Source organism: Hevea brasiliensis, chromosome 11 (assembly GCF_030052815.1).
Source record: "Hevea brasiliensis isolate MT/VB/25A 57/8 chromosome 11, ASM3005281v1, whole genome shotgun sequence".
NCBI classification, from domain to species: Eukaryota; Viridiplantae; Streptophyta; class Magnoliopsida; order Malpighiales; family Euphorbiaceae; genus Hevea; species Hevea brasiliensis.
Window position 1 is genome coordinate 71,510,652 of NC_079503.1, and position 12,608 is coordinate 71,523,259.

General features: G+C 33.5%; 1 pseudogene; it reads right to left on the minus strand.

Moving 5' to 3' along the window:
- LOC110632086 (fe(2+) transport protein 1-like) overlaps window positions 1–11,851 on the minus strand; it is a 79,450-nt pseudogene extending 67,599 nt beyond the window's left edge.
- Window positions 11,852–12,608: the final 757 nt, after the last annotated feature.

Sequence of the window (12,608 nt, forward strand, 5' to 3'; positions counted from 1 at the left end):
TTACTAATTATTTGTGTTTATGGCTTATCTAGTTGTCTTAGATGTGGTTCTAATCTCCTTAATTATCCGGACCAACTCCGGTCACTGGAACAGTGAAATATACCAGGCTATGCAAATAGGGGTGTTACAATTCTCCCCCCCTTAAAATAATTTCGTCCTCGAAATTTTACCTGGTATCAGTCTTTGAACAGTTGTGGGTGCTGTCTCCTCATGTCCTATTCACGCTCCTAGGTAGCTTCTTGGCCTGAATGATGGTTCCTTAGCACTTTAACCAATACTATTTACTCATCAATTGCTCACCTCATGTGCCAAGTTTCTTATGAGCTTCTGTCATAAGTTAGATTCAAATTCATTTCAATTTTAGAGGTAAGCAAATCTGTGTATTAGTGGATCCACTCTTTCTAGGACCTCGTATGATCCAATAGGTGAAAACTTAGTTTTACTCTTTTCTTATCAAATCTCTTGATCATTTGATGCAACCTTCAGTTTAGTTTTAGAATATTTTAGTCTTTTCTTGCTGTTGTTTTATCAATTATTTTCCTTTGTAGTCTTTTTTTTTTTTTTTTTTGATGACCTTATTGGTCATATATGAACTGCTTATCTCTTTCTTGATCATAGGTCCACAACCATTATCTTACCATCTCCATTTTTGACCAAGGCCTATGTGCTATTTTGCACTATTTTGTTTGCTTTTGTTTAACTTATTTTATTATTGATAAAATAGTTCAGAATATCGTTACGCATCTTAAGTAGGTTGTTTGCCTTGGTGGCAATTCCTCATCTAGGTTTTTTCTCATTTCTTAATGTTCTATTTGTTTCCTTCTTTCATTCCACAAATTAACTTTAATTATTTTATTTCTTAATCTAATCTTCTTCCTTAACTTGACTGTCAAGTCATAATTTAGCACCACTTATCATCCCTAATAAATTCACTATACTTCAATATTACTTTGATTTGGTCCTCTGACCATTCTAGTCAACACTTTAACTAATATTCATAATGTTTCTTTATTACATACGCACTAACTATTTTAATTTTTACTTCCACAACTCTTTTATCTATTAATATTCTATAGCTTATTTTTTCGCTGGTTTGCGATCATTACCTTTTTTTTTTTTTCCAACCATAAACAATTTTGTAATCTTAAGAAGGGAGTCTACCGGACTCTCCTGTTTCCCATGCTATTTAAAAGTTTCACTTTAATTCTAATCTAATTCTCATGATCCGCACAATAAAATTGTGCTCTTCCTAAAGAATACCTGGCCAACTAGTTCCTATCGAATTACTGTTATCTGTAGAACATTATTTCTTAACTGTTTTATAAGTTATAATTGTCATCCATAGCATCTTGTCACTTTTAGGAGAACAAAATTATATTTCGTGTCTTACTGCTACACAAATAGAATACTGTTCTTTACTAAACTTTGAGCAAAAGATCCATTGCAATATCATAACAACTACAACCCCATATCGGAGACTGGATGACTTAGCCCTATAGGAGTTATTTTTTAAATTTTTACTATGCTAAAATCTCTAGTCCCATAACAATTCTTGATGTACTGTAATTCATGCTAGGGTAACGGAGTCTATAACTCTCACTACCTTGCAACCATGATATTTTGATATTCTAATTATAGAGTTTTAAATCCCGAATTAGGATTTTCAAACTCAGTTCTAGTAATAAAACTCTATTCTGGTATATTTGTATCAGAGCGAAAGTCATTTACAACTATTCTTATCCTTATGTACTATTGGGTAGTACGTAGCTCTACACAATAAATCTCAAGTCAGTACTGTAATCTATAGCTTACAGTACAAACATCAAGAATATTGCATAGTTACTACGATACATCCTAATAGATCAAACTTCCCTATGTTTTATTTCTTTCAAATCCACTAATATCTTAAACTTATTTTGATTATGGTACTTACTGACATCTATCAATAATAATACCTTTATTTCCATCTAGGGCAGATATATTGCTAAAACTTACTTTTTGGTCCTCTTGCCTTACCTAATTAGGCTTACTAATTAGCTTTATAATTTATCGTAGTCTAGGAGATGTCTCTCACTAGAAACTTTTCCAAAAGTAATCCCAATCACGCTTATTGTTGTAATTCTTATCCTAAAAGTCTAATTACTAACACACTAAAATTTATCTCCATGCAAGAGAATAGCAATAGAACATATAATTTTAGCATTAGCATATAAACAAGTAGAGCCGGAATCAAATAGTACATAATTATTCCTTTCACAAGTTAAAAACATATTGGCAACTACATCTGAAGTCTCTGCTTCTTCCCCTCAATGCATGGCGTTTCCTCTTTCTAATGCATTCCTCTGCTCGGGTTGGTCCATTGTGCGAGGATTACCCGAAGTATTGTCTCTACTTCTACCTCCGCCCCTATTAACTATTAATGAGCTTCTAAAATCAGAATCTTGAACTAATTCCTTTGGTGTAGTATGTGGCATAAATCGATGTGCACTAGTACAATCTCGGGCTAAATGTCCAATTCCACCACAATTGAAGCAGGCTCCAGTGACCCTATGGAAAATACCCCCATGAAATTTTCCACAAACGTTATAGAGACGGGTAGGGTAGGAACTTCTGGTTCTTTGATGAATGGTTCTTGATTGCTTCCGCCCTGAAGATCTACTTCTGTCATACTTAGGAGCTCGGGGTCCCTCAAAATCTTTTCTCTTTCCCAAATTACTACTCGAACTTTAACCGATGGGTTTCCCACTTTTCTCTTTTTCATGCTGCTCTTGAGGGCGTTGGGTTTGCACTTGGGCCTAGGCTGACAGAGTATCAGCCATTTGTTGAAAGAACATGGCCATCTGCTGGGCCGTTTGTGCAGTAATTTGTATAGGAGGGACTAGTGCAGTTGGACTTCCAACGCTCTACGAAACTGGGGCCTCTCCTTGTACGTTAACTGTATCAGACTACTCTACCATTTTATCCCCCTTGTCCATATCTATTCACAGGATTTTTTTTTCTGTACAACCAACACAAGGAGATTTCTCCCCGTTAGTTCATATTTATGATGTAAATGTACTATATGTATCAAACATTCGAGCAGTTGTACTTATTAAAAAATATTTCAAATTCACAGTTCAAAATTTATTTTAAAACCTTTGCTCTGATACCACTAAAACATGTCACACCCTACTCCTCGTAAGATGTAACATGCTCCCGTAGTACACCTAATGAATTACCGTACTTCGCCTACGGGTAGCCCATTAAATATACTACAAGGGATTTTGAAACAATTTTCGTTCATTTTTAAATTGGTGGATAAAATTTTCTCAGATATTAAAAACCTTTATTTAAAGTCCAAACATAAATCAAATTTTTAGATATTTAAAAATCTCCGTAATTTTTACAAAAATTTCGGTGGAGTGCCGTCTGTATTTTAAGAAAACAATTCTTCAAAACCTGAAAATAAAGACACTCCCAATATTTTCCTCAACAACTTCTTCAAATTTCACAATCAATCTCAACCAATTTCTCAAGTCTCAAAATTCAAACCATCCTCATTTCACAAACCAACACAAGTAATTCAATACACAGTTTAAATTAAATCAAACTTTGAAATATCTCATTAAGATAACAAAAGGAATATTTACATTCATGGGAGTATTAGTATTAAAAATTTAGTAGTGCAAACTTTATAAATACATAAAATCTCAAGATAATATTACAATAATTTGTATTTGATTACAATCTAAATATATATATTACAAAAGAGTTGGTACAACTGCTCAAAGGAAATTTCATACATATAATTACAGAATTACATCAAAAGCTAATGTACAAGGGTATGCCTATGATATACCCGAAGATAGTCTCACTATGTCTTTTCAGAAATCTTGCTCAGCTGCTTTATTATTCCTTTCACCTGCGACAGCATACAAAGCTATCGCTGAGTGGTAAACTCTGTGGTGCACAAACTAATAAATTAAAACTTAATACAAATTATTCTTAACAATTCATAATGAATAAAAATTTAAAATTTCTAAATTCTTCAAAATCCATGACATTCAAAAATTATTATTTTCATTCATGTAAATTATTCCTTTGAATAACATTTTAATCAAATAGTAACTATTTATTTACATTTCTTTTAATTTTCGAAACAATACAAAAATATTTTGAATCACTAACAAATTTTTTATTTCAATCACAATTTATCAAATTATGCATAATTTAAAGGGCGTTGCCAACAATTCACACAGTTGATCCCATGACCCAAAATTCAAATAGATGCCATGTTGTACACCACGACATTTCATATTCTCCCAATAACCGAGGCTAAAAGGGAGAAACAAAGACTAGCTAGTATATATGAGTACTCATTCAAATTCTTCCCCAACTGGCAAGCCAGAGAGGAAGTAACTTGCCCCATCTAGTGGAGGAGATATCTTACTAGACAAGCTAATGAGAATTCACAACAAATTTTGTCATGTCAACTGTGGTTTCAAATCATATTCAAAACAATTTCTATTTACAAAGTATTTACAAATCATCAACATATTTAATCATCATAAATTCATGCTCAAGGTTGGCAACACATCAAACTTAAAATTTACAATTCTCAAAACAATGCAATAAATCCTTAAATGCATAAAAAAATTTATATTTCATTTATACAATTTCATTCAACAAACTATAATTCTCAACACATCAAAATTTATAAACCATAAAATAACTTGTTCAAATCGATTTAGAAATAAAAATATAACAAAAGAGTTAGTTGTGCACAAACCTTATACGAGTCGCCTCTTGGCCTTGACTCGATCCCTCGGGTTCTTTCCCGGTGTTCTTTTCAACTGAAACACACAATTTTACAGTGTTGCAGTACCATAACTTAACACAAATCCAAAAATAAATTTAACTTCACTTTTACCTAGCTCTAATGTGCTAAACTGGGCATTCTTTAATTTTTGTGTTTTGGGGTCACTATTCACTACACTATTCAAGTCAATTTGTTGACTTTCTAAGGCTTAATAGGTATGGAAATTCCAACTTTACCCACATACCACATTTTGGTCACTAAATTTGTTGGTTTTGGTTGTTTACTCAAATTATAAGTCTTTTAGGCAAAATTGCAAATTTTTAGTTTTGGTGTCCTAAGTTGCACTGTTCCATTGGTCACTTTACTGCTAGAATTTGGCAAAACTTTCTTCATAGAAAATGTTCCTTATTGTCTTAAGTGTATTATCCTTTTTGAATCACTCCAATTGGAGTTTTGTAGCTCAAGTTATAGCCATTTGAACCATGGCTGCCGGATTGGACTTAACCCAGATTTTCTGGGCAAATTTTGGTTCTGGCAGTTTTAGGTCACCAAATTTGGATGGCCAAATGACTTGGTTAATGACATAATTTGGGTTTGTGTTCTTAATGAAAGTTTTAGGTCTATATCTCAACTATCCACTGGTAAAAGTTCAGGTCATTTAGACCTGCCTAGCTCAAGTTATGGCTAAATGAACAAACACTGTTCATTTAGTCATTTTGTACAGGGCAGACTGAGATTTTTCGGATTTGGTCAATTTATTCACTAGGTTTTGGTCACTTTTTGGGCATGCTTCCTAAATGAAAATTGTGTCATTTAGTGTCTATTTTCATTCCCAATTGGTCTCATACCAATTGGAATTGTAAATTTTCATTTTTGGTCCCTCAAAGGGACCTTGGCAGCATGACCACACTCAATCCGAATTTGATCTCAACTCCAACACTTCCAACACACTTCATTTGGTCACCATTGACCATTTCTCACTTCAAATTAGGTCAAAGACATCATTTACCAAAATTTCACATTTTTATCTCTAAACCCTAATTGTCCAAACCCTAACCACACTAAATTTTTACATTTAGTTAATTTAAAGTCTTTAACCATAATTACTCAACTAATTGAGGTTCATATATCCATCCAAATCCATCAAACCATGCAAATCACTCTTCCCATCATGCTGGCTGAAATTTCAGTTTAGTCCTCCAAAAATGTTTTTATTTCATTTCATTAGTTTCTAAGTTACTTTAAGCTACAAACACAACTAATAAATCTCAAATTTTCAAATTAGGGTGCTTACCTCCACTTGGATTTGAATTCTCTAATTTCCTTCTTTTTTTCTTCTTTCTTTGGTGATCACTCTTCTTTTCAAGTGACTAAAACAAGTTTTTATAGAATAATTATGGAAGAAATTGGGATTTAGTAGGGATTTAAAAGCTTGAACTCAAGCTTTAATGGAGTTTAGAAATGGAGAGGGAGAGAGAGAGTGGTGGACGTCCACTTGAAGAAGATAAGTGTTTTTGTTTTTGTTTTTTTTTTTCTTTTCTTTTCTTTTTTATGTCTTATGGAAGACCAAAATATCTAATTAATTAAATATATTAATCATAATATTTATGGCATCATGCATGATGTCATGCATGATGTCATCTCCCTTCACTTTTTCATTTTCCTTTTTTTTTATTTATTTTTCTATTAGTTCTTTAATTTAATTCCCGACTCTGAAATTGTCTTTTCTCTGATTTTATTTGACAGTTAGATTAGGAGTTAGCTCTCAGGGTCAATTGACCAAATTGCCCCTCGCCGGTTCAACCCAGTTTGCAAATAATTCAATATTTCTTCCGGCCCCCTGACCTAATTATTTGACTGGTTTAACAGTTCTTTTTCGTGATTTTCTCTTTTCCACTGTGTTCATAAGGGTCCTAAGGACCGCAGCGTCACATTTTACGGTTCGAAATTTGAGTTTAAAATGACTTCATAGTCCTTCCCGAGAAGGTCACCCATCGCTGTGACTCTTGGCTCGTTTAACTTCTTATATTCTATTTTTCTTATTTATACTTAACTAATTGACAATTACTAATTATTTGTGTTTATAGCTTATCTAGTTGTCTTAGATGTGGTTCTAATCTCCTTAATTATCTGGACCGACTCTGGTCACCGGAACAGTAAAATATACCAGGCTATACAAATAGGGGTGTTACAATTCATGACTAAAAAGATCCCGATTAACTTAATTGCTTCTAAAAGACCGTAAATTCATATAATTGTATATTTCTTTATAATGTTATACGCAGGATAATTATTTTAATTATTTCGATATTCTTATTTCAATTTATGCACCACTAAGCAATATGCTTAGCGCGTTGGTTCTTACCACGCGTAGGTACTGGAGAATAGCAGCAACAGTAGTGCTTAGACAGGACTTGGACCAGATCTGCTATAGTGTGTGTTATCACCTCATCAGTTGTTTTGGTAGGGCTCATGTACATATTAGATTTTGCATTTTGGTATTGTATATAATTAAATAATGTAAATAATTTTGAATTGTATATGAATTGTAAATATTATACTTGACTTTATTTGAATGAAATAAAGTATTTTATTTTCTTGAAAATTGATATGAGCGTGAGGAATAATATGATGAATGAATAGATGTAAAGGATATGAATTGTTTTAATAGGTAACATGAAACCCACCATGCACTAATAGAACAGAGGGGACTCTGTCTTGGTCCCCATAAAAATAAAATGGAAATAAAAAAAAATTTCTACACGTAAGATAATATAATTGAACTAATATTGTACACGACAAGACAGGATAGGGTGCTCCGGCACCGAATGTAGCATACCTTGCTTGGCTATACTGTAGATGGGTAAGGAGTGTTACATACTAATTACGTGTTTTTGGATCACTTTGTTATCCTTGGCTCACTCCTTATGCGAAAAATAAATTAGCTCCTCGTTCCACACCATGTATATTTTTAGGTTATAGTAAATTGCATAAGGGATATTATTGCTTGGATTCTTTCACTGGTAAAATTTATATTTCACGCCATGTTATTTTTTTTGAGCAGATGTTTCCTTTTAAATCACAGTCACATGAAGTTGAGCCAAATTCTACATCTACAATGCCATAGGTCCCTGCTCCACTACCACCTCCCAATATTTCTCCTGACACTAATCATGTTCACTTGTCAAATCCATCCCAACCAAGTCTTTTTGGCTTGCCACCTATCCCTTCCATGTATGTTTCTCATTGTCATCACATGACTTCAACACCTAGTCAATCACCAAACACCTTAACCACTCTGACTTCTCCTCCTGTCCTTATCCAATCCAATAAGCAACACGTTTCTAACACCACTACACCATCCCAATTAAACAAGCAACACCAATCTATTAATGTCCCTCGTCTATCTATCCCATCTTCACCGCCCAGTTTATCAACAACACCTCACCCAACCTCCACTCCACCACCTTCTTCCTTATCACCCAACACCACTTCACCTCTCAACCCAATTTCCTCATCCCCAACCCTTATTACTCGACGTAGCCACCTCCTATCACCGTCAACCCAAAATGGCTTGCCAATTGTTGTTGACTCATCCTCGTGCTAATCCCAATCACCGCCTTCTTCATCCAATAATAACGATAACCTCATTTCAACAAGTAGCCAAAATATTCATCCCATGCAACACGTGCAAAAACTGGCCATCTGAAACGACGGACCTTCTTAGCAGTATAAGACAGTTTAGTTGTTCCCATATGTTATTCCAAGGCTACTCCTCAGAAACACTGGTGAGACACCATGAATAATGAATTTACTACACTTTTTTAAATCGGAATATGGGAATTGGTTCCTCGATCCCTTACTCCGAATGTCATTGGGTGTAAATGGGTTTTTCGAATCAAGCAGAAACCCGATGGAAGTGTAGATTGCTATAAAGCACGCCTTGTAGGAAAAGGTTTTCATCAAAGACTTGGTATTAATTTCACTGCCACCTTTTTTCTGATCATTAAACCAGTCACTTTAAGAGTCATTTTGTCTATTGCCATTTCTTATGACTAGCCGATTAAGCAACTCGATGTATCAAATGCTTTTCTTCATGGGGATCTACATGACTCAGTTTTTATGGAGCAACCGCTTGGTTTTTTGGACAAGGAAAACCCAACCATGTGTGTCGTCTTAAGAGGTTCCTCTATGGTTTACATCAAGCACCTAGACAATGGTACCAAAAGCTACTAGATGCATTAGTTCAAGTACACTTTACACCATCTTGTGCTAATTCCTCATTGTTTATCTATAAACAAGGTTCTATTCATGCCTTCATTTTAGTATATGTTGATGATATTTTATTAACTAGGAGTGATTTAAAGTTTCTTGCTTCAACTATTCATCAACTACAATGCCACTTCATGCTTAAATATCTTAGACAGTTAGACTACTTTCTTGGTTTGGAAGCAACTTTCATGCAAAATGGTCTCTTGTTAACTCAAAAGAAATATATAGTTGACTTGTTACATAAGACTAACATGCATGACCGCGAAGGGATTACAACACCATCGTGTCTCAACATTAAACTCACTGTTGCCAAGGGGGAAAAAGCCAAAGATGCTGCCTTGTTTAGAAGTGTTGTTGGTTCTTTACAATATTTATAGTTTACTAGACCGGATATTTGTTTCTCTGTTCACAAAGTATCTCAATATATTCATGATCCAATGAAGGATCATTGGTGTGCAGTCAAACGTATTCTATGTTATCTTTAACTTACAGCAGATTATGGTCTTTATCTCTCCAAGTCTAAAAATAATGCCATCAATATCTACACGGATGCGGATTGGGCAAGTAACCTGGATGACAGGAAATCCACATCTAGCTATGCCATTTACATGGGACGTAATTTGGTGTCATGGAGCACAAAGAAACAAAAGACAGTGGCTAAATCATCAACTGAAGCTGAATACAGGGCCATTGGAGTTGCTAGTACTGAAGCCACTTGGTTGCACTCCTTGCTACATGAGATTTCTTATTTACCGACAATTGTCCCTAATCTTTGGTGTGATAATATTGGTGCTACTTATTTATCTGCAAATTCAATGTTTCATGCACGCACCAAACAGATCAAAGTTGACTTTCATTTTTTTCATGATAAAGTGGCAAAGAAAGAGTTACATGTTCGGTTTATCTCCTTAAGAGATCAAATTGCTGATTTACTCACTAAACCCTTTTCTCGCATAAGACATGTTCAACTTCGTGACAAGCTTACAATTTGATCCTCAAACGGTTCGAATTGAGGGGGCATGATAAGGGTATCGTATCCCATGTAATCTACCATAACAAACTAGATATATTGATAAGCTTATAAGATGATAAGACTCCTATCTTTATTGTAATTGCACAGTGTATATAGATAAGACTCCTATCTTTATTGTAACTATACTTTGTATATATATCTTTTACATGACCAGTAATGAAAAGCAAGTGAGATTCACTTGCCTTGCTCTTTTACTCTCCTTATAATATGGAGAGTAGGTTTCACATAATTTTGAGAGATGATACAGGTATACTAAGAACACCTAATAATCTATCACTATTTATAGAATATATCTCTTATATCCTTAGAATATATCCCATTACTTTTCCTATGAAAAAGGTAAGGTAAGAAGAGAAAGGGTTCTCTCTCATCATTATGATATTCTTTAATATTGCTATCCTATTAACACAAAATTAATTTCTCTCTGACTTGAGTGTTGGACGATTTTCACCAAGATCTCTCTAGCAAGTATGTCATCGGTTTATACTCTTTGTATGGCAAGTCTCTTAAATTTAGATCGAATTGCTAAGGCCTCATTTTTGAAGCTGGATATTTTAGCTTCAATCAGAAAAGCATTGTGCTTGTTAATTAGTAACTGAATCAATAATGATATCATAAAAAGTTTAAAAACCAATAAAATTAGAAAAAAAGCTATTTTAAAAATTAAAATAAATAAAAAGATTTATTAAAAATATATATTAATCATATTGAAAAAGAAGGGAACTAATATCCTCACCAACTGAATTAACTATGTTGACTACATTGAAATTATATAAATATAATAAATCATTTTCACTTAAATATGAAAAATTCAACCAATGAGTTTTAGTCAGAGTCATCTTCAAAGACTTTGAGATTTCAAGTTTAAGTTTCAATTAAATATCAAGTTAAAAAAATATGAGAAATTCTTAATTCATTGAAATCACTAGTATTATGCCATTAAATAATAATAATAATAATAATAATAATAATAATAATAATAATAATAATAATTATTATTATTATTATTATTATTATTATATTAGAATTTATATAGAATTTTAAGGTATCGAGCTGAAATTTGAGTTGATTAAAATCAAATCAATTAAAAAATATGAATAATTAAGAAAAAGAAGTCACAAAAATCTAATTACCCCGGCAATAACTCGGTAACGAAGCAATTGCTGTCCACCAGCTTCAGCTTTAGATTCATGAAAGAAACCATGAAAATGCCCTACGCTCGCTACAGCACCCATATCTCGATCTCCGTGAACAGCGTCACTCTCTGCTGGGTCTACGCCAACACTACTGCATTTCTTGCTATAAATATTACTGGCCATAGAATCCACCATTAGTGTTATTATAGCAGACAACATAGCCACAAAACCAGTAAATGGAAACTTATGCCGTGGATTTTCCTTCAAGCAGCTCAACGATAAAATGTCGAAAGAATCAAGCAGAACATGCATAAACCCAGTGGCAAGTATAATTCCTGCTGCAAATGTTTTAACGATCACAAAGAGGTTTCTTTCTGGATTTAGAGCAGGAATTGAACGTGTAAAAAGAGGAGCTCCTACACTTATCATGCTTGTTACTAAAATTGAGACTATGGCTATGATCTTTAGAGACAAAGCTTTTTCTTTATCATCGCAATGATTGCTCGTTTCTGTCTCACATTGGTCGGATTCTGACATGGCTTTGGATGTGAAGATGGAAAGGATGATGAAGATAAATGGGAGGAGGTTTAGAATATTATTGGAAGTAGCCATTGGTGACTCTTTTGTGTTTGATTCTTTTCTTGATAATCTGGGTACATTTATATAGATGTTTATTGTTGCTTAGATGGGTGGGTGCTTGAAGTGCAATGTATATGCCACATATAGATATGTATATTTTTTTATTAGATATATCAAAGTGAAATCATTTAAATATTTCATTTTAAAGTTAGACCTTGATTGAGGATCAAGTGGATCCACATTTATTGCAGATCAAAGGGTTTTCAGCAATATAAAATGCCTTTTTTACACTTAGTACTTTTGAAGGCAAAATTTCTCTCCATCTCCTACTCTTCCCTTCTTTAACAATTTCTCTCTGACTGCATTCTCTTTTTTTAAGCAATAGTAATAAATTATGTTTTCATTTTCAAGATTAAAAAAAAAAAAAAAACTTCTTCTTCTCACTTATTATCTCTACACACATTGAAGAAAACACATCTTTTCAAATCCTCTCCTCTCCTTCTACATGTTTTCTCCATCTTCCACAAATGGAAGAATCAATCATCCACAGTAACAATAACAGATTTTTTGATCAATCCAACACCACAAAAAAACAGTTGTTTCAGAGACGGAATTTGTGACGGAAATAAATCCGTCAGAAAAAATTTCTTTTAGCGACATACTTTCAACGGATTAATGACGGGTATCAATTTAAGCTAATAGTGACGGATATTAAACTAATTAGCGACGGGTTATTAAAGAAATTTGTGACAGACAATAGTTCTGTCAGAAATCCATCAGAAAGTTTAGA